General features: G+C 33.4%; 1 protein-coding gene across 2 annotated transcripts in view; it reads left to right on the top strand.

The window, feature by feature from the left end:
* The window catches only part of LOC136843669 (octopamine receptor beta-2R-like), a 413,556-nt gene that overhangs the window by 295,645 nt on the left and 98,317 nt on the right, over nt 1-19,594 (top strand). The gene's annotated exons all lie outside the window — the stretch shown is intronic.

Here is a 19,594-nt window from a genome sequence, read left to right as displayed (position 1 = left end):
TACCCATGGCGGCCATGTATCTCTAAATCTAATCATTTGCGGTAGAAATAAAGGTCAGATTCGTTGAAAGTACACTATTTAAGCTAGGGAAAATGTAATTTTATATCGGAAATGGAATTTGACCGAAACTGTAAATTTACCTCTATATCTATATATATATATATATATATATATATATATATATATATATATATATATATATATATATATATATATATATGTGTGTGTGTGTGTGTGTGTGTGTGTATAACTGGTTATGTTGTAGTTTCTAGAAAGCTTCAATTTAAGGAGGAACAGGATAGCCAGAAGACGTGGTAAAATCGCAGACATTATTTCTTAGAAATTAACAGAGGCACAGCCGAGCTTTCGGGAGTACATAACTTTTCCCATCATCAGGGTCACTTATCTATAGAACATAAAAAATAAAGAAATGTAAGAAAACTATACTGATTGACTAAATCTAAAAGTATTAAAACAGTTATAATTGACAAAACTTTAAAATACATAATCATTCACTTACTAAACGGAACTCGTCAAATAAAATCACTGAGAAGATAGATACAGAGAGAGAGAGAGAGAGAGAGAGAGAGAAAACAATGAATATTCAAAATAATAAAAATGATAATGTAGTAAAAAATACTGGAGAACCTACCGTTCATGTCGTAGTTAAATGACAACTGGGCGAGTTAGAAGACTGCGAATGGAAGAGGGTGAAATGCTGTCGAGAAAAAGCAAAAAGAAAAAAAGCAAACTATGCAATGAACAATGGAACAGAGGTGGTTTGGCTATTGAGTGTTAGTGATTGTTGTTTTTAATATGGAGGGACTCTAAAAGGAAGTGAATGGCTGTTTTTGTTTGTCCAGTATTTGAAAATCACTGTATTGTATGTGATGGTGGTAAGATATAGCATGAAGCCTAATGGCACTATTTTCTTTTTTGCTAAAGAAGCTGGCCCGTACGGTGGCTGACATCCCTATGAGAGTCGATGCGCACCTTAAGTGGCGCTTGTTACATCCCACATAGGTCCCAAAAATACATTTAGGGCAATTAAACTTGTAAACAATGCAGTGGCATCAACTCCGGGAGGTGTCTTTCACGCGAACAGTTTTCCGATTGTAAGAGGGTTATTAAAAGTAAATCTGAAGTCAACATACGGATACAGATGGCTCAAGAGTGACAGTAATTTTCGTTTGATTAGGACAGAATCGTTAGTGAAGGGTAGAGAAACATGCATTATCTTTTTAGGAACGGTGCAGACTACAGATTTTGGCTTAAAAATATTGTCTAAAAATTCTTTAACGATTTTATTGAACATGTTCAAGGGATAGCAATTATTCTTGAAATACGTCTCTAAAACCCGAACTTCCAGGTGAAAGTTATTCCAATTGGAGCAAAGGGAAAAGGCTCGATGAATCAGAGTTCTACACGAATTAGCCTTGAAAACAGGGGGACAATGACTAAAAAAGTTTAACCAATTTCCCTCAGAACGCGAGACCAGAATATCTAAGAAGGAAATGCAGCCATTACATTCTTTTTCCAATATCTTTTATTATGGAAAAAGAATGTAATGGCCGCATTTCCTTTTTAGATATTTTTGTCTCTCGTTCTGAAGGAAATTTTATGACCGACATTTTTAGAAAGAGCGTTTACCGGCCTTGGGTTAAACTTTTTTAGTCACTGTCCCCCTGTTTTCAAGGCTAATTCGTGTAGAACTCTGATTCATCGAGCCTTTTCCCTTGAATCCAACTGGAATAACTTTCACCTGGAAGTTCGGTTTTTAGAGACGTATTAAGAAATAATTGCTTCAAAATCGTTAAAGAATTTTAGACTATTTTAAGCCAAATTCTGTAGTCTGCACTGTTCCCAAAGATAATGTATGTTCTCACCCTTCACTAACGATTCTGTCCTAATCAAACGAAAATTACTGTCACTCTTGAGCCATCTGTATCCGTATGTTGACTTCAGATTTACTTTTAATAGCCCTCTTTACAATCGGAAGACTATTTTCCGGAGTTGATGCCTCACCATTGTTTAAGTTTAATTGCCTAAATGTACTTTTGGGACCTATTCTGAGATGTACCAAGCGCCTCACTTAAGGTGCGCATCGACTCATAGGGGTGTCAGCCACCGTACAGGCTTAGCTTTAAGCAAAAAGAAAATAGTGCCATTAGGCTTTGCTATATCTACATCACATACAATACAGTGATTTTCAAATACTGACAAACAAAAACAGCCATTCATTTCCTCAGTCCTCCATATTAAACAACAATCCACCAGCACTCAATGGCCAAACCACCTCTGTTCCATTGTTCATTGCATATTTGCTTTTTTTTTTTTTTTTCTCGACAGCATTTCACCCTCTTCCATTCGCAGTCTTCTAACTCCTTCTATTGTCATTTTTTTCAACACGACATGAACGTGGTAGGGTCTCAGTATTTTTACTACATTATCATTTTTATTATTTTGAATATTCATTGTCTCTCTCTCTCTCTCTCTCTCTCTCTCTCTCAGTATCCATCTTCTCAGTGATTTTATTTGACGATTTCTGTTTAGTACGTGATTTCTTATTACTTAGTCATCGCTCTTTTGCAGTTAACTTAGCTTTTTATGTTCCTTTTTTACTTTATGTTATTATGTATTTTAAAGTTTTGTCAATTATAACTGTTTTAATACTTTTAGATTTAGTTAATCAGTATAGTTTTCTTACTGTTTCTCTTTATTTGTTATGTTCTATAGATAAGTGACCTTCATGATGGGAAAAGTTATGTATTCTCGAAAGCTCGGCTGTGCCTCTGTTAATTTCTAAGAAATAATAATGTCTGCAATTTTACAACGTCTTCTGGCTATCCTGTTCCTCTCATATATATATATACATATATATATATACACATATATATATATATATATATATATATATATATATATATATATATATATATATATATATATATATATATATATATACTCATGTATATATATATATATATATATATATATATATATATATATATATATATATATATATATATATATATATATATATATATATATATATATATATGTATGTATTTTTCTTTCCTGTGGATTTCATGATGCTAAATCACACATCTGTGATATATATATATATATATATATATATATATATATATATATATATATATATATATATATATATATATATATATATATATATATATATATATATTTATACATATATATGTGTGTTCATTTTAATATACATATGTGTATGTATGTTTGTTTATATACATATATTTATATATATGTGTATATATATATATATATATATATATATATATATGTATATAAATATATATATATATATATATATATATATATATATATATATATATATATATAGAAAGAGAGAGAGAGAGAGAGAGAGAGAGAGAGAGAGAGAGAGAGAGAGAGAGCTGAAACACATGGATGCATATATTTCAGTTGCAATGTAGCAAAAAACTGAGTTCTATTTTCGTTATTATTCCACCTATTTTTATATTTCACGTACATAATATTCTTGTGCATGATAAGAAACAACAAATAGGAGTGAAAAGACGTTTTGTAGCAGTGAAAAACTGTCAGAAAACTTTTGTAATTTACTATCACCCTTATCAGAGCCTCCGACATGGAAATGGAAATGAAAAGTATGGCAGTGTTGAAACTGTTATTCAGATATATTATTATTCGATGCTAAGTAAAGAGTTCTTTTATCAGACATGTTCACGGATTTGTATGTTTTGTGTCAGATACTTTTCTCAGATATTTTCAAGTAATTCCTGGTTAAAGTTCTCTAATATCGTGCTATATTTAGAGAAGTGTTCACCCACGTCAACTAGTCATACTAACCTATCCGTCAGCGGCTTAATCGGATCGCGATTTTTCTTTCCATTTGCTTGTTTGAAATTTGGAATTGATTTTCAGCATATCGTTTAGATGCAATGATAAATACTTCCTTGTCTTAGAATGTGAATAATATCAGTAAGTGGTCCATCTTGAATTATCTATGCTGGTTGTTACCCTAGATTATTAGATTTGGCGTCGATGACCTTCAAGGTGGTGACGCCAGGTTGATATAAACCACTCTAGTAACTGCCTGTTGTGGGTAGTATTGTTTTTAATATTCTTGTTGTTTTAGTGATTGTAATGATTATGATGATGATGATGATGATGATGAAAATAGAAAACTTGTGTACCTGCGAAACTTAGGAAGCTTTAAATGGTGCAATGTTTTCAAATTGATTATGTATAATACTGATATATATGTATGTACGTGTGAGCATATATATGTAGCCTATATGTATATATATGTATGTATATTATATATATATATATATATATATATATATATATATATATATATATATATATATATATATATATATATATATATATATATATATATATATACTGTATATATGTATATATATATATATATATATACAGTATATATATATATATATATATATATATATATATATATATATATATATATATATATATATATATATATATACATATACACATATATATATATACACACACAGTGTTTGTGTAGGTGTGGGGAGAGAGAGAGAGAGAGAGTAGTTGCAAATAGCAGTTCTTTCAGATGCCCTTTTGATGCGAAATAAGCAGAGGATAACTCCAGTGTCTGGAGAATTGTAGCTTCGTAAAAGCTGCATATTAAGAGGTAAATCGCCTGGAATTTATGGTCCGATATATCGAGTTCCTGCAGGACCCTCAGAATCCTTATTTTCATGTTTAGGAAGAAAGTAGGAGGAGGAGAAATCCTGGGCTGACTGGGAAAGAAAATAGAGTTGAATTTTCTTTATGAACCGACAGACAGACTGATAGACAGACAGACAGACAGAAATAAGTGAAATAATATCGGAACTGTCAGGGGAATTTACTTATTATTGTTGATGCTGTTGTGAAGTTGTAAAGTTGGCAAACAAGTTGTTGTTTTCTTAATGCTGTAATAACATGCATAACTGCTCTTGACTGGACGTTGAATCTGACAGTAAAGGTTCAGAGACCCAGACTGTTCAGAACACGTTACCTGTACTTGTTACATTTGGTAGAACAATATTGAAAATAAACTAAAGGTGATGGATAACTGATCAATTAAAAACAATTTTTCTGTTTTGTTTCGGAGTTTACAGAAGATAATAATGTCCAGTCTTTCAGAGTAATGCAGAAAATGAAGATGCTAAGATAAACAGAAGTTAAGGATGATTGTATTTTCACCAATTGATATTATATTCGAATATCACGAATAGAGATCTTCATCAAGATTATAATGAAATCACACACACACACACACACACACACACACTAGCAGCAAATATCCCCATGTGAACTGCACACTTAAGCACCAAGCTTCCATTTTTTTAGGAAGAGAGGCAAATATATGAATTATGTGCCTGAAAGTTACGAACATGCCTGTCTTTAGTTACGATAGGTACACTCACTTAGTTGAAAGTTACGTCATCTCTGACTTGGTAAACTAATAAACAGTGAAATTTCTGATGCCATTTTCCTGAATGATAATTACCGTAATAACAAAGAGGTTTGTCTTCTTCATGAATAAGATATAACCCAAGTCGCGTTACCTAATTGTGTAACATAGGAGTCTTTTATCATTTCATTTTTATCTGTTTATTAGTTACTATGCTAATTTTACTTTTTCTTTTCTAATAACTGATCTCATGTCTCTGTATTTCCATTATCTACTGTGACTTCTTTCAAATGAACACCACATTCTTTGGAAGCTTGAATTTCAAGTCAATGGCCCCCATGGGCTTGTTCCATATGAATAGGGTTCATCTTCTTAATAATAATAATAATAATAATAATAATAATAATAATAATAATAATAATAATAATAATAATAACATAATGTGATCATAGACTAAAGTCAAACAATTTGTCAAACTATTAATGGGAAATACTATTTAAAATCGAAATGGCATTTTGCAAAGTCAGGAAAATATAGCGGAGTATAAAATTTTTTTTTGTTGGGTGAGATGACTATCATTTATTTAATACTCGGCAGAATCATTCATATGAAGTAATAACTTCAGATTCACGGAACACCTGGCAAGGAAAATGAATGAATAGGAAGTCTCATTGTTATTTGGTAAGGCTGATAAACGAAATCGAAGGCAAGCCTTAAGGTTCTAATCTTCATTTCATTTCATCTCTCTCTCTCTCTCTCTCTCTCTCTCTCTCTCTCTCTCTCTCTCTCTCTCTCTCTCTCTCTCACAGATAACTGGTCAAGCCATGAAAGGGCCTGCAAATGGAATGGCGAGGCTTGTTGAAGAGAGGGAGAGAAAAAGTGTGTGAATAGCAGTACTTAAGAGGCAATCTTTGCGCTGTGATCTTACGGAATAAATGATGAGACGCTGAAGGTTCGGAGGAGGAGCAAAACTTCTGCTAATTGGCAATTGGCGGAAAGTTATTTGGGGGAAAGGAGTTTTCCCCGCAAAAGGTACTAATGCTCGGTCAAGAAGCCTTCCAAAGCACTGGACGCCATTTTTAGCTTCGGAAAACGTCTGATTTTTCTTTTCATTTTGGACCGGGATGGTCTTTTAAAGTCAGATTCCTCTGTGTCATTAAAGAGAGAGAGTGAGAGAGAAGTGGAACTGTTTTGAATGTTGTTCCAGGGAACGAAAGCAAGTAAAGATGTTTCCATTAATCTCCATTCATGCTTGAAGGAGAAAAGCTTTAGTATAATTCTTTATTTTGCTATTAGGCTAACAAAGTTCCTGAAGGTAAGAAAAATGTTTTTTATGAACCATTTATCATTTTCATTGTTATTAACTCAGTTTCTCAAAGATTTAATTTTTAATTAAATAAGCATTTTATAAGCTCTTCCAATACCCATACATCCAACGATATAACCTTTTACTGACTAGCTTTTATAGTGTCTAGAATACAAGATTTTCTTGTAAGTGTCTTTTGGTATACTTTAGATTTTGTGTTAAATGAACAGAGTGACCAGGGTCAAGAAGTCTGTTCGTATTTTTTGATGTTTCATGGTTATTGTTAACCCTTTATGAAAATAATGCTTCTAACTCTTTTTCACTTGGGTTTAGGGGAAATAGGTCTTTTGTTTCTGCTTGGTACCTACTTGTATATTCTTATCACATTCTTGAACAAGAGTCAGTCCTTTGCCTCAAACTTTCATCTTCCTCTCCTTGCTTTTGTGTTTGGAAAAAGTCGATGGACTTGATTAGAATGGTATTTACCTGTTTACTGTGTTCACATTGTTGACTCGACTACTCACACAGGCTTTTTGTCTTCTACATTTTTAAAAGTAATAAAATGATTCATATTCGTTATCGACTGCAACTGCCTCATGAACAGTCTCGAGCTCTACAGGGTAAAATTCTGTTATTACGAAGGACAGCGCAACGATATCACTTGAGAGCAGGATCATTGTCATGCCAAATGTGGTCAACTATTTGCGCTTTTCAGGAGTCATCAGTGTCAGTAAAGCATGATTAGCTTATTAGACTTAATATGCTGAAGCGTATGGACAGGATTTTTTAAGGACTAGCAAATTTTCAAAACTAAATCATCATGGAGATGCAGTATACATATATATATATATATATATATATATATATATATATATATATGTGTGTGTGTGTGTGTGTGTATATATATATATATATATATATATATATATATATATATATATATATATATATATATATATATATATTGAAATTCAGTGTTATTAAAAAAATCTGCTAAAAACACTCGACTGATGATTGGACGTAATTTCTTCTGAAATGACTCCTGTGTACCACATTCAAGAGTCGTAGATTTCGAGGTAGGTCAGTAATGAGAGCATTACGTAGACATGACCTTTAACTCCTAACTCCCAAGGCCAAGAGGTAAAAATTTAAACCTTAGCCGCGACGTTAGATTTGAAGTAATACGCTTATCAATGGCGTGCTTATAATGAGGGTGATTACAGTTTAACTTAGGATAAAGATTACACGTCTTACATAGTTTGTAAATGACCAAGAAGAACGCCAAGGCGTTCATACATTTTGTCTTGTAACCGCTGGTAATTGTTGCATATATGAAGCTTTGCCGTATCGTAGCACGAACTTTTAATATCTCGGTTTATTTCCGAGTCACGGTTTACACTTTCATTTTGGCATTATACGTCATGCTGAGTTCATGGTATCAGTGCAGCTATCAAGAGATACTTTGCATATAAATATGCTGTCGCAAAGCTCATCATATAAATCTGTTAACATGTGTTTATGAAATTTTAAATGTTGATTGCATGAATAACATATATATATATATATATATATATATATATATATATATATATATATATATATATATATAGTATATATATATATATATATATATATATATATATATATATATATATATAACATATATATATATATATATATATATATATAACTAGCACTTACACCTTCTCTTGGTCTTGTTTATTTTGTGGCGACATTGAAGGACTTTTTACTTTTGGTAATCGAATTTGGGATGATAAAATATCGTTGAGAGTGACAGAAAAGAAACCTTTTGGAATGAATTGGGAAAATTCACCCAGGTTCCATTTCCTAAGGCAGGCTGTCTTACATGTTTCTAACTACATCCTCGAAGTTTCCGAAATTAAAGTTCAAGATACAAGGAAAATTAAGGGTTATTTGGAAAACCTACTAGATAACAGCATTGATTCTGAGTCATAACAATAATATCAAGGATGAGAATGATAATACTAATGAAAAGGAATTGTATCGTTAAAGTAGGTTTTTCGTCTTTAAAAGATTGGAGTTATTTTACCACTGTTGACCTAGTACCAAAAATCTGTCAGAAAAATTACGCCATACCAAAGAAGTATATAAGATAAGTACTGTACATATAAAAGCCTGAAGTGGCAATCTTGTTAATGTTTACCTTGGCGATTCGTGGAACGGAAAATACCTCAGAAATTTTGAGAAAGTAATCCTCCATTGGAAGGAAGGCGATCTCTTAACCGAAACTTCATTACTCAAGGATCAATCTTGGAAAATATTTGATATGAGATTTCCAACAGACTGATTGACTATATTTTCCCGGACTTTCCGATGCATGGAGAGATTTAATCTCCAGGTAACAGATGCCAGTAAGGGAAATGATCTAGTTTAGCATTTAGATGTGCATTTCCGATTTATGCAAAATGGCCATGGAGTGTCCTTTCTTTATATCTGTGTGTATACAAGGTCTTTAGGAGTGTTTATAGCACGTAATGTTGGTTTTTGTTAACTCTTCTCCTTTGTACTGAAAATTAACATTACAGAAAGGTGGTTGAGCGTGCAGGTGCTTTAGAAACCAATTGCAAACCTGTGGTAACTACGCAATTGGAATGGAACTTTTTGTCAGATGTAGGGTGGACATTTCATTCTAGGGCGCCATTTCACCCTCATTATTCTTTAAGTTCCATCTTTTTTTCAGTCTAGATTCTTATCACTATTTTTTTTTTCTACCTGCCTTCCCAAACTCCAGGTTAAATCGTCAGCGACGGCGTCGCCTAACCTAATTATCAGGTGTCGTGGCTTTTACTGAAAGGGACGAAACGACGGCGGTGCCTTGTGTCTATGGCTGGAATTGACGTCATTCTGTGGCGGCATCTTAAGAGACACCCAAAATTCATCCTTCCGTTCATCGCCCTAACAGGCGGATGTCCTCTGTTTGACGGTCGCTTGGAAGGGCCCTTTCGTCCTCGTCACTATTTTTCTCTTGGGAAAGACCACATAGAAAGTGTCCTATGGGGAGAATTGGGGAAAGTTACGCTTTTCCTAAAAGACGGGTTGACAGACTGATAGACGAGTGAATGAAGCGGGAAGTGGTATGATTTCCCAGAAAGAATCGTACTGGTTGTTCGTAGACTGCTGCATCTTTAAGATAAATCTTATTCTCGTTTCCTGACAGAATTTTTCTTCCTTCGAGATGGGGTCTCGCGAGAAAATATGGGCCTTCTGGTTTTCAGCAAATCTTTTTTTTGGAAGAGGTTACTAATCACCTGTCCATCTTCACCCTGATTGCAACCACCGTGTACCTGATTCGGGTGAAGCCAAAAGAGCTAGTCCAAAGAATCCAGGGGCCCAGAGCTAGTAGCAAAAATAGCTAGTTCCAAAACGGCTAGTGCGCCATAAGAGCTAGTGCTGCCTTAGAGCAAGATTGTAACTCTGTATATTATTTTCATTTTTGAGAGTGTGTATATGCTACAATACCTTTTTTTTTTTTTTCGTCCTTTGCCTCAACGGTTTCGTTTTGATTAACAGTTTTGTTTTTAATCTTTGAATCTACTGTATTTATAGTCTTGCTGCACTGATTGTTCGCGTGAAGATTTCCTTCTTTCACAGTAAAATCATTATTAACAAAATGTCTTATCATTTGTCAATTGATTGTGCTACATAAGAGCTAGTACTATAATAGTTAGTACTAAAATCGCTAGTATTAGTGGGACAGAAAAAAAAACATTTAACAAGCTCGATTTTTTTTTACTTAAAAAACTGGTCAAAAATAAACTATGGTAAAAAAATAAATCATGAACATATTTAATCGGTATTTAATAATATAGGAACTCAGATGTTGAAACTTCATCATTTTGGTGCCCGTATTTTAATGTTTCAATCCTCCCATTAATTTCTTTGGCTTTTTGTAGTTTCCCTTTCACCTGAAAAATATGCTTGTTAACTTAGTTCTTTGCATAGCATCCTCCTGCTGAATGCCTCTTAAAAACCGCTATAAGGAAGGGTTCGGAAATTCATATAAAGTCTGAATTGCTAGATGCCTTCATCCCTCCAGCTTGTTTGTTGTTCTTGGTAAATCCTCTGTCGTCCTTTGTTCAACGCTCCAAATTGTTAGAGAAAATAAAGGCTCCTTTCTTCTTCTTCTTGCTATTCTTTGGGGTCTTCCAATGCATATATCTTCAAAATAACACTATAGTTCTTCCATTTCTTGCCCCATTGAAAGATCCTCCAGTGTTTCCAGCACTTCTTCAAATGCTGGGGTTATTTTACTCGTATTTGGGGTAGTAATGCTAGTGCAGCAAGCAATTTACTTTAAGTTCCTTGTTGGATGGGTCGGTAGCGTTCTCGGCTGGCACTCTGCTGAGCCCGCGTTCGATTCTCCGGCCGGCCAATGAAGAATTAGAGGAATTTATTTCTGGTGATAGAAATTCATTTCTGGGTATAATGTGGTTCGGATTCCGCAATAAGCTGTTGGTCCCGTTGCTAGGTAAGCAATTGGTTCTTAGCCACGTAAAATAAGTCTAAATCTTTGGGCCAGCCCTAGGAGAGCTGTTAATCAGCTCAGTGGTCTGGTTAAACTAAGGTATACTTTTTACAATAAAGGCGAGAGTTAGTATCTGTTACATAACCATTTGTTAGAGCAATACTTTGAATTTTCCTCCAAATTGCTTGTGAAAGACTAAAGAAACATCCTTGTTGTATCTCTACATTTTCAAAACCTAATTTGAAAGCATCCATAGCCGGTTTCTCAAAATCTGTAGCAATTGTGCTTTGCTTTAAATCTGGGTGCTCATGTTTCAAAATTCTAAAGGCTTTTTTTTATAAATTTCCTTTTTTATTTGTCAGTAAGATATAAACACATGCAACTAAATACTCACTTTTAATAGCATGGATCATATATAGTCGATAAAATAATTGTGGAACCATTTTGAATGTATCATTGCACATCCAGTGTGTAGCAGTTGCAAGTTGGTCTAGCATGGTTATATTTGCATCATCATAAAGTAAAAAGTTTTCTTTATTGTTCCCTATAGTAATTGTTTTAAAATCTTCAGGTAAATTGATTTCCGAGATGGATTCTGGTTCTGGAAAGTAAGCTTCAATTTTTGTCTTTTTTTTTTGGATGCATTCTTTTTGGCATATAGGACACCGTTTCATAATCAATATTTTGGGTAGTGTTAGCAATGATTCTCCTTGGTGGTGCAGATGAACATTATGTTTCGTCTCTTAGCATACTTAAGGCAATCTTAGCTTTTTTTTTTCTGTGGCATATCGGGTGCATGTGAATGCTTTTGAGCTAAAATGACTTCAGCATTATCTCTGTAATCAACCGCAGTTGTAGCTGTTCCTTTCCAGCCCTTGATAACGCATTTCCAATTTTGCGTTTCTGTATTGGTTGTATTCTTCCGATAAATGTATCTTTAATCACTTCCTTTGTGTTATTTCATCACTTTCATGTTGAAGGGTTGTATAATTAAAATAATTACAATCAACAGACGAATAAGCAAGCACAACCAAAATGAAGTTCAAATCACAAGACGACTATTGTCAAACTAAAACAAATATCTTTAACTATGTTAGAGTTGCCAGTTTTGATAATTGATTTGCTAAAAAATATATGTAATTACCACGTATGTAATACAAATTGAACTGCTGATTTAGAACTAGCTATTCTGTCACACTAGCTGTTATGGCGCACTAGCTGTTTTAGAACTAGCTCTTTTAGGACTAGCTATTTTGTCGCATAACTCCTGATTCCCTGCTTCAGTCAGCAGGTCGAAAGTGGAATTCAGCAGAATTCTCCTCAAGTGTTCGGGTTTCTCCGAACCAAATCTGCGATCTAAGGCTGGTGTGGCGTGTGTCTTACCACTGGACCATGAGTCCCTATATGCATACATGTGTGTATGCATATATATATATATATATATATATATATATATATATATATATATATATATATATATATATATATATATATATAATATTATATATTATATTATATTATATTTTTTATAACTATCATGTTGTAGAAGTGGGACTTTATTTCATCGAGATAGGGCCTTCATTTGCCTTTCTCAGGTCTCTTTACCCACCACCATACGATTAATGATAAAAAGATTTGTATTTAATGCGAAAAGATACACCATAAAAGTAATTACATGGAGTGTCCAGGTAGAAGGTCCAAAGGTTGAAGAGAATTCCATTAGGTATTAATGTTATTCAGACCTGAATCCATATTAGGATCTGGATTTTTCCGCGTCTTCTTGTGAAAAGGAAATCCACTAGATCGTGATGTGGACACTAACCCAACTCAGGATATCATTGTGTTAAACAGTTAATTGTAATGGAGATATTTGCATTATCTGGCCCCTACTCTTATAGTTACTCTCTCACATAAATTGGTATTATTCTCTCATTCATCAGTCTTCTCTCTTCGTTCTTATCCCTCCATGAAGATATGAAGGGCACAGCTGGAACGCAATTAATTATAGAGGTGAGTAAATATGACTTATCCACGCTTGATTGAGCGCTCATCCCAATCATTAGAGTAAAGGTTCTCCAGTAGATGTTTGCAAAAGAGTTAATGCTTACGACATGTTTGCTTTCTCTAAGCTTATTGATTATGCTTGGGCGAGTTCGTTTTGACGCTGGCTAATTTGGCTGCTATGTAGGACATTACTCTCTCTTTGATGAGCCGCCTGGAAGGAAATAATTAATGGGGCGTTCTTGATTACGTCGGGATGAAATTTATGCTCAAAGACTTGACTCTTTTGGTTATTGTTTTTGTTGTTGTTTTTGTTATTGGTTTTTGTTGTTGTTTTTCGTTGTTGTTGCTGTTGTGGTTAATAGTTTTAAGTACTGTTGATTATAGAGCCTATATATTATCGTTATCATTATTTCGAAAATTATTATAGTTGACAAAATATACTGAATCCTTTTTTCTAGATAATTGTTATTATTGCTGATGATGGGTATGCTAGTCATTGTTATTTTATTACTATTATATTATATATTTTTTAATTATACCGGCGCCTTTATTATCGTTTCCCTTGCTTTTATTAGCATTTTTATACTTTTTCCTTTATATTTCTCTTTGTCCAAATTGGCAATTGGTAATCCGCCATCCCTTGAAAAATTATATAAATGAAGGGTAGAATAGCTAAATGGTAATTATGATTAGCAGTAGTACGATTATTGTCCAGAAGACTTGTTGAACAGTGTATTTGATTGTTTATTTTTAGTGGTTTCTTTACCACATCCACCTTCAAGTTGGAAGGAACGCACCTGCCTAAACTGTGTCAAAGGCTAATTGAGGGGTATTTTAATAATGTCATTGATTCAACAGTAACTTACATAAATAGTATTAACATATCTTTAAACCATATTTGATATACGGTTAAAACATACATGTAAAATATTATAAGTTAGATATTTTTCGCGTGAACTTAAGGACCGATAAAGTTAATTTTTAAAACCGTGAATCACGGACCGGTTGTACGAAGTGACTTTCTTACCTCGTATACTGTATCTTGAAAACTGAGAAATACTGGAAGAGAAATGTTGATGAAATTGATAAGTAGTCTGACCAAGAGAGGGTACAAGAAAAACTCGAAATGTTCAGTGAACCGCTGCGGTCAGTAGGAGAGGTCCAAAGGAGATGGACGAGTATTATGATGATGATGATGTTCCTACTAAGGCTTTCGACTGTTGTGATTACAATACACTTAACTGTAAATGCCTTTTAACAGTGGGAATAATGAACGGGCCTACCCTAGATGTAAGTTGAGATCAGTGAAGGTACTATTTTGCTTTTTCTTTTCATTCATTCGCTTAGATTTCTTATGATAATATTATTACATATAGTAATTTTTAGTATTTACATATTATATATATTATATATATATATATATATATATATATATATATATATATATATATATATATATATAAAATATACATACATACAGAGAGAGAGAGAGAGAGAGAGAGAGAGAGAGAGAGAGAGAGAGAGAGAGAGAGGGTGGGGAGGAAGTGCTGCGTTTTAACACATCAGTTAATATTCGTGTACATTTACGTTAACGATTACATGCGTTATTTCTGTATCTGAGTTTACTGTGTCTAATATTTCTGCGGGTAATGGGTATAACCCCTTCTTTGGAAAATCATCAAACACCAAAATGGTAACGAAAAAATTGTTTTATGGCATGTGTTGGCCATAAACCAGAGATTAGGGATAAACTGCCTTAAATTATTGCCCAATAAAGATTTGGTCCTCGAGGTGTAAAGCTTCTGGTATCAGGGAATAAGTCCCTCCCCTTTTTTTTTACTGAGGCTTATTTTTTGGGACAATCATTAGTATGCACAATTGTTTCATTAGTTGTAATTAAGGTATAATATGTGTATATATATATATATATATATATATATATATATATATATATATATATATATATATTTATTTATATATATAATGTATATATATACGTATTTATATGCATATATATATATATATATATATATATATATATATATTATATTATATGTGTGTGTGTGTGTAAAGTACATAAACGAGAAAATAATTATTAAATGAAGAAATGTAATGTAAATTGAGTATGCTTCCGAAATGGGGAAATGAAGAGCGAATGCTTGCAAGAATAATGTTAATAAAGTAGTTGTAAATAGGAATGGTACTGAGATACAAGTAAGAAAGAGTGGTGGCAATAATTACAAATTTAGGGGAAAAATGTGAATTAAAGATTACGACCAAACACTTGCAGATGTCAGTGGCAGACTGGAAGAGCAAGAGAACTCAAAACGTCTCGAGAACTTCGTACGAATTTTTTTAGGATTTTGAAATATAGGAAAGGCGTTGGCTGAGTTGGGCTCCTTGTGGGAAATGAAGTGGGGGGGGGGAGGGGAGCTGGCTGCACATGAATGAGAAATTAGTGAGACTTGGTGAAAAAAGCTTTTGCATACATAAGAATTTTCGATGGAGAGAATGTTAAAAGGCTGAAAATTGAAGAAATGGAATGCAAAGTGTTGGTTATAAAAAGCCTAGCAGAAGAGCAGCAGTTTCGCAAGCGTTAAAAAAAAGACGAAAAAGAACGCAGAACGTTTCGCTCTGTTTTGTCGAACGTTTTCCTCTGGATTTGTCGAACGTTTCCTTCTGGATTTGTCGAATGTTTTCTTCTGGATTTGTCGAACGTTTTCCTCTGGATTTGTCGAACGTTCCCTTCTGGATTTGTCGAATGTTTTTTTCTGGATTTGTCGAACGTTTTCCTCTTGATTTGTCGAATACTTTCTTCTGGATTTGTCGAACGTTTTCCTCCGGATTTGTCGAACGTTTTCCTCTGGATTTGTCGAATGTTTTCTTCTGGATTTGTCGAATGTTTTCTGGATTTGTCGAACGTTTTCCTCTGGATTTGTCGAACGTTTCCTTCTGGATTTGTCGAACGTTTTCTTCTGGATTTGTCGAACGTTTTCTTCTGGATTTGTCGAATGTTTTCCTCTTGTTTGTCGAACACTTTCTTCTGGATTTGTCGAAGGTTTTCCTCTGGATTTGTCGAAGGTTTTCCTCTGGACTTGTCGAACGTTTTCTTCTGGATTTGTCGAACGTTTTCTTCTGGATGTGTCGAACATATTCCTCTGGAATTGTCGAACACTTTCTCCTGGATTTGTCGGGCGTTTTCCTCTGGATTTGTCGAATATTGAGAATTGTATAGAAGTTGAAGAGATTTATATACTAGAACAAAACAAGGTGATCCGAATCAGATACTTTGGAAGCCAGAAGTGGTATTGTGGAAATGTCAAATTAGTAAGTTTGTTTGCAAATATTATATTTTTGTTTTGATATCAAAGCACTTTATAAGAAGTCTCCACCTGGCCTCAGTAGTCAAATTGTGAACTAGGTCAGGATGATAATTTCGTATTGCTTGGCAAACACATCCTTCTATGTAAAATGGTTCTTTATAAATGTAGACTAGGTAACGCTCACTGTAAATTAAGAAGACCGGTAAACAATAAGATAGTATATATTTTGGATGTAAGTTCATTAGATAACTTTTCACTAAATTTATGTATCGTATATACACACACATATATATAAAGATATATATATATATATATATATATATATATATATATATATATATATATATATATATATACACACACACATACATATACTTACATACATACACATACAGAATATATGCTTTAAAAGTGTGTGTATCATATATATTAGTAAGTACTCTATTCATTAATCATTTTGAACTAATCTTGTATGGAGTTAATGTATTTTAGATTATTGTTATTTATTTCCGCAAGATATAAGATATAATTGCTAAGTAAACAACATTTCGCCGACCGTTGAAGTGATATTCATATTCACTGACTATCTGGGGAAAATATCTGTAATAACGTTATGAAATTTTAATCATTTGTGATTTTAATACTTTAACATAACGAAGTTCGACTCCATCATATTAACTCAGCGTAATACCAGTACTTTGGTGACTCACCGTTCCGTATTTCGTTGATGTTCAAGTAAGAATATTGACACCCTCATATCCCTTAACAGGGAAGTGGATTTCAGGACGTTACTTAGTATAAGATTTACCATTAAAGCTGAATGGGTGGTCCGGTTATGCGAGTAACTCGTAAAATTTGGACCCGTAAATGGAGTCTCGGCTTTCTGCACTTTGCAAAACCATATGGATTTTTTCTAGATAGTGACTCCCACTGGTTTTAACCCGGTAAGTATCCACCTTTGCGGCGTGTAGACTGTAAATATCAGAAAGATAGTGACCCCCAAGAAATATTAGTCTTAGTTAACGACCCCCGAAAACCCATAGGGGTCACTATATAGGAAAGATCCAAAATACATATGTATATACACATGCGCGCTTACACACGCATATACACTCAAATCCAAGAAAGCTTGAATAATATTTCTTTATTCCTGAGAAAAATAAATAGAGACAGATTCAGAGTCTAAATAAAAAGATGGGCTCAGCAAACAATGCCATTGACTTCTGTAGAAATTTTTTAAGAGAGAAAATATGTCCAAATAGCGCACATGTATTTAAGTGTGTGTTCGTCAGCTGTTGGTAATTATGCATTTATGTATGTGTACGAGCGAATATGCAGAGTTGCGTTTGCTAATATGAAAATGTCCTCAGCTGAGTTTCCCTGTACTTATTTTAAACACAGCACGATTAGGATTACAATCTGTAAAACAGGTCATTTCCCAAATTTATAAAACGTGTCATCATAATAATAACTTTCTGTGATGTAGTTCTTATTATTATCACCTGTGCATAAGTGGATGGCGTTCTAGATGAGGTAATATAGGTCACGACCACATTCAGTTTGACACACGGAGAAGAAGAAGAAGAAGAAAATGGACTGTTTATTTTAATTATGTTGGATTTCCCTCTGCGAAAACTGGAGGGTTTCATGGGTGCAGAGTTTGCAATCCCACCCATTTTATTAAAGTATAACCTTCCTTGAAGAAACAAGTAAACAAGTCATTACGTAGGATAAGGTACCGTAAAGCAATCCTCCTTGTATTTTAAAATTTGCTTACATTTTTATGTTTATTTATTAATTTTTTTTACTTTATTTTTTCCTTGCCAATAACTGATCTCTTTCTGTATTTCTTATTCCCGTCTGTTTCTTCTCCAAATGAACACCATATTCTTTGGAAGTTTGCATTTTAAATCAATGGCCCCTGCTAGCTTGTTCCATATGCATAGGTTTTATCATCTGAATAGTAATGATAATTTGATAACGTTCTGGCTTAGTTTCCAGGAGTCAAAGGAATTTTAATGAAATAATTTCTAGGTAGTAGGACGCAGTCCATGCTCTTCTGAAGCTGATTTACAGAACTCATTCCGTCAGTCTTATTAACCAGAGATCACCTTTTGGTGAAAAGTAGAAATATTGAAGAAGGAACGCCTATTCTCTTTATTTTAATGAGTACATTTAAAGCCTTTTAAAATTTAAGACATTACATGTCTGTCTGACCTTATTTTCACCGAACAAATGATTGAAAAACATTGATCAGTAAATAACTCTGGATATAATAAACAGGTTCCAAATATCAAACGTAATTGTGAAAGCATTATGGAATTATTTCTAAAGATCAGATAGATGTAGAAAGTAAATAAATAAAACTATAATACGGGTTCATATGCTACGTATATCAACCCGTATTATAGTTTTATTTATTTACTTTCTACATCTATCTGATCTTCAGAAATAATTCCATAATGCTATCACAAGTACGTTCTATTTATTATATCAAGAGAGTTATTTACGAATCAATGTTTTGTCATTTAGTTCGAGTGAAAATAAGGTCAAAGACAGACATGTGTAACGGTCACAAATTTTAAAGAGGTTTAAATGTACTCATAAAAATAAAGAGAATAGGGCGTTCCTTCTTCAATAAAAGCTGAACGTTATATTTCTACTTTTCACCAAAAGGTGATCTCTGGTTAATAAGACTGACGGAATGAGTTCTGTAAATCTGCTTCACACCGTTCACCATGTACTGAGGGATTCCCCAAATAAAATTTAAAACGACAAAATCTTATGCATAGGTCATAGTCTGTTTTCAGTCCCGTTAAACAAAAATTTCCAGTTTGGCCAGCGAAAATATTATCTCTTCAAATTAAGTGGGCAATTATGAGACGTCACATGACAAATTATCTGGTCTAATGGGAATAATTATTTCATAATAATTCATTGCTTAGTATGCAGTAACATACTAATCAACAATTAATGATGAA

Source organism: Macrobrachium rosenbergii, chromosome 12 (genome assembly GCF_040412425.1).
Source record: "Macrobrachium rosenbergii isolate ZJJX-2024 chromosome 12, ASM4041242v1, whole genome shotgun sequence".
In the NCBI taxonomy this organism is placed as follows: domain Eukaryota; kingdom Metazoa; phylum Arthropoda; class Malacostraca; order Decapoda; family Palaemonidae; genus Macrobrachium; species Macrobrachium rosenbergii.
Note: the sequence above shows the minus strand (reverse complement) of the source record. Positions and strands in the feature narration are given on the sequence as shown.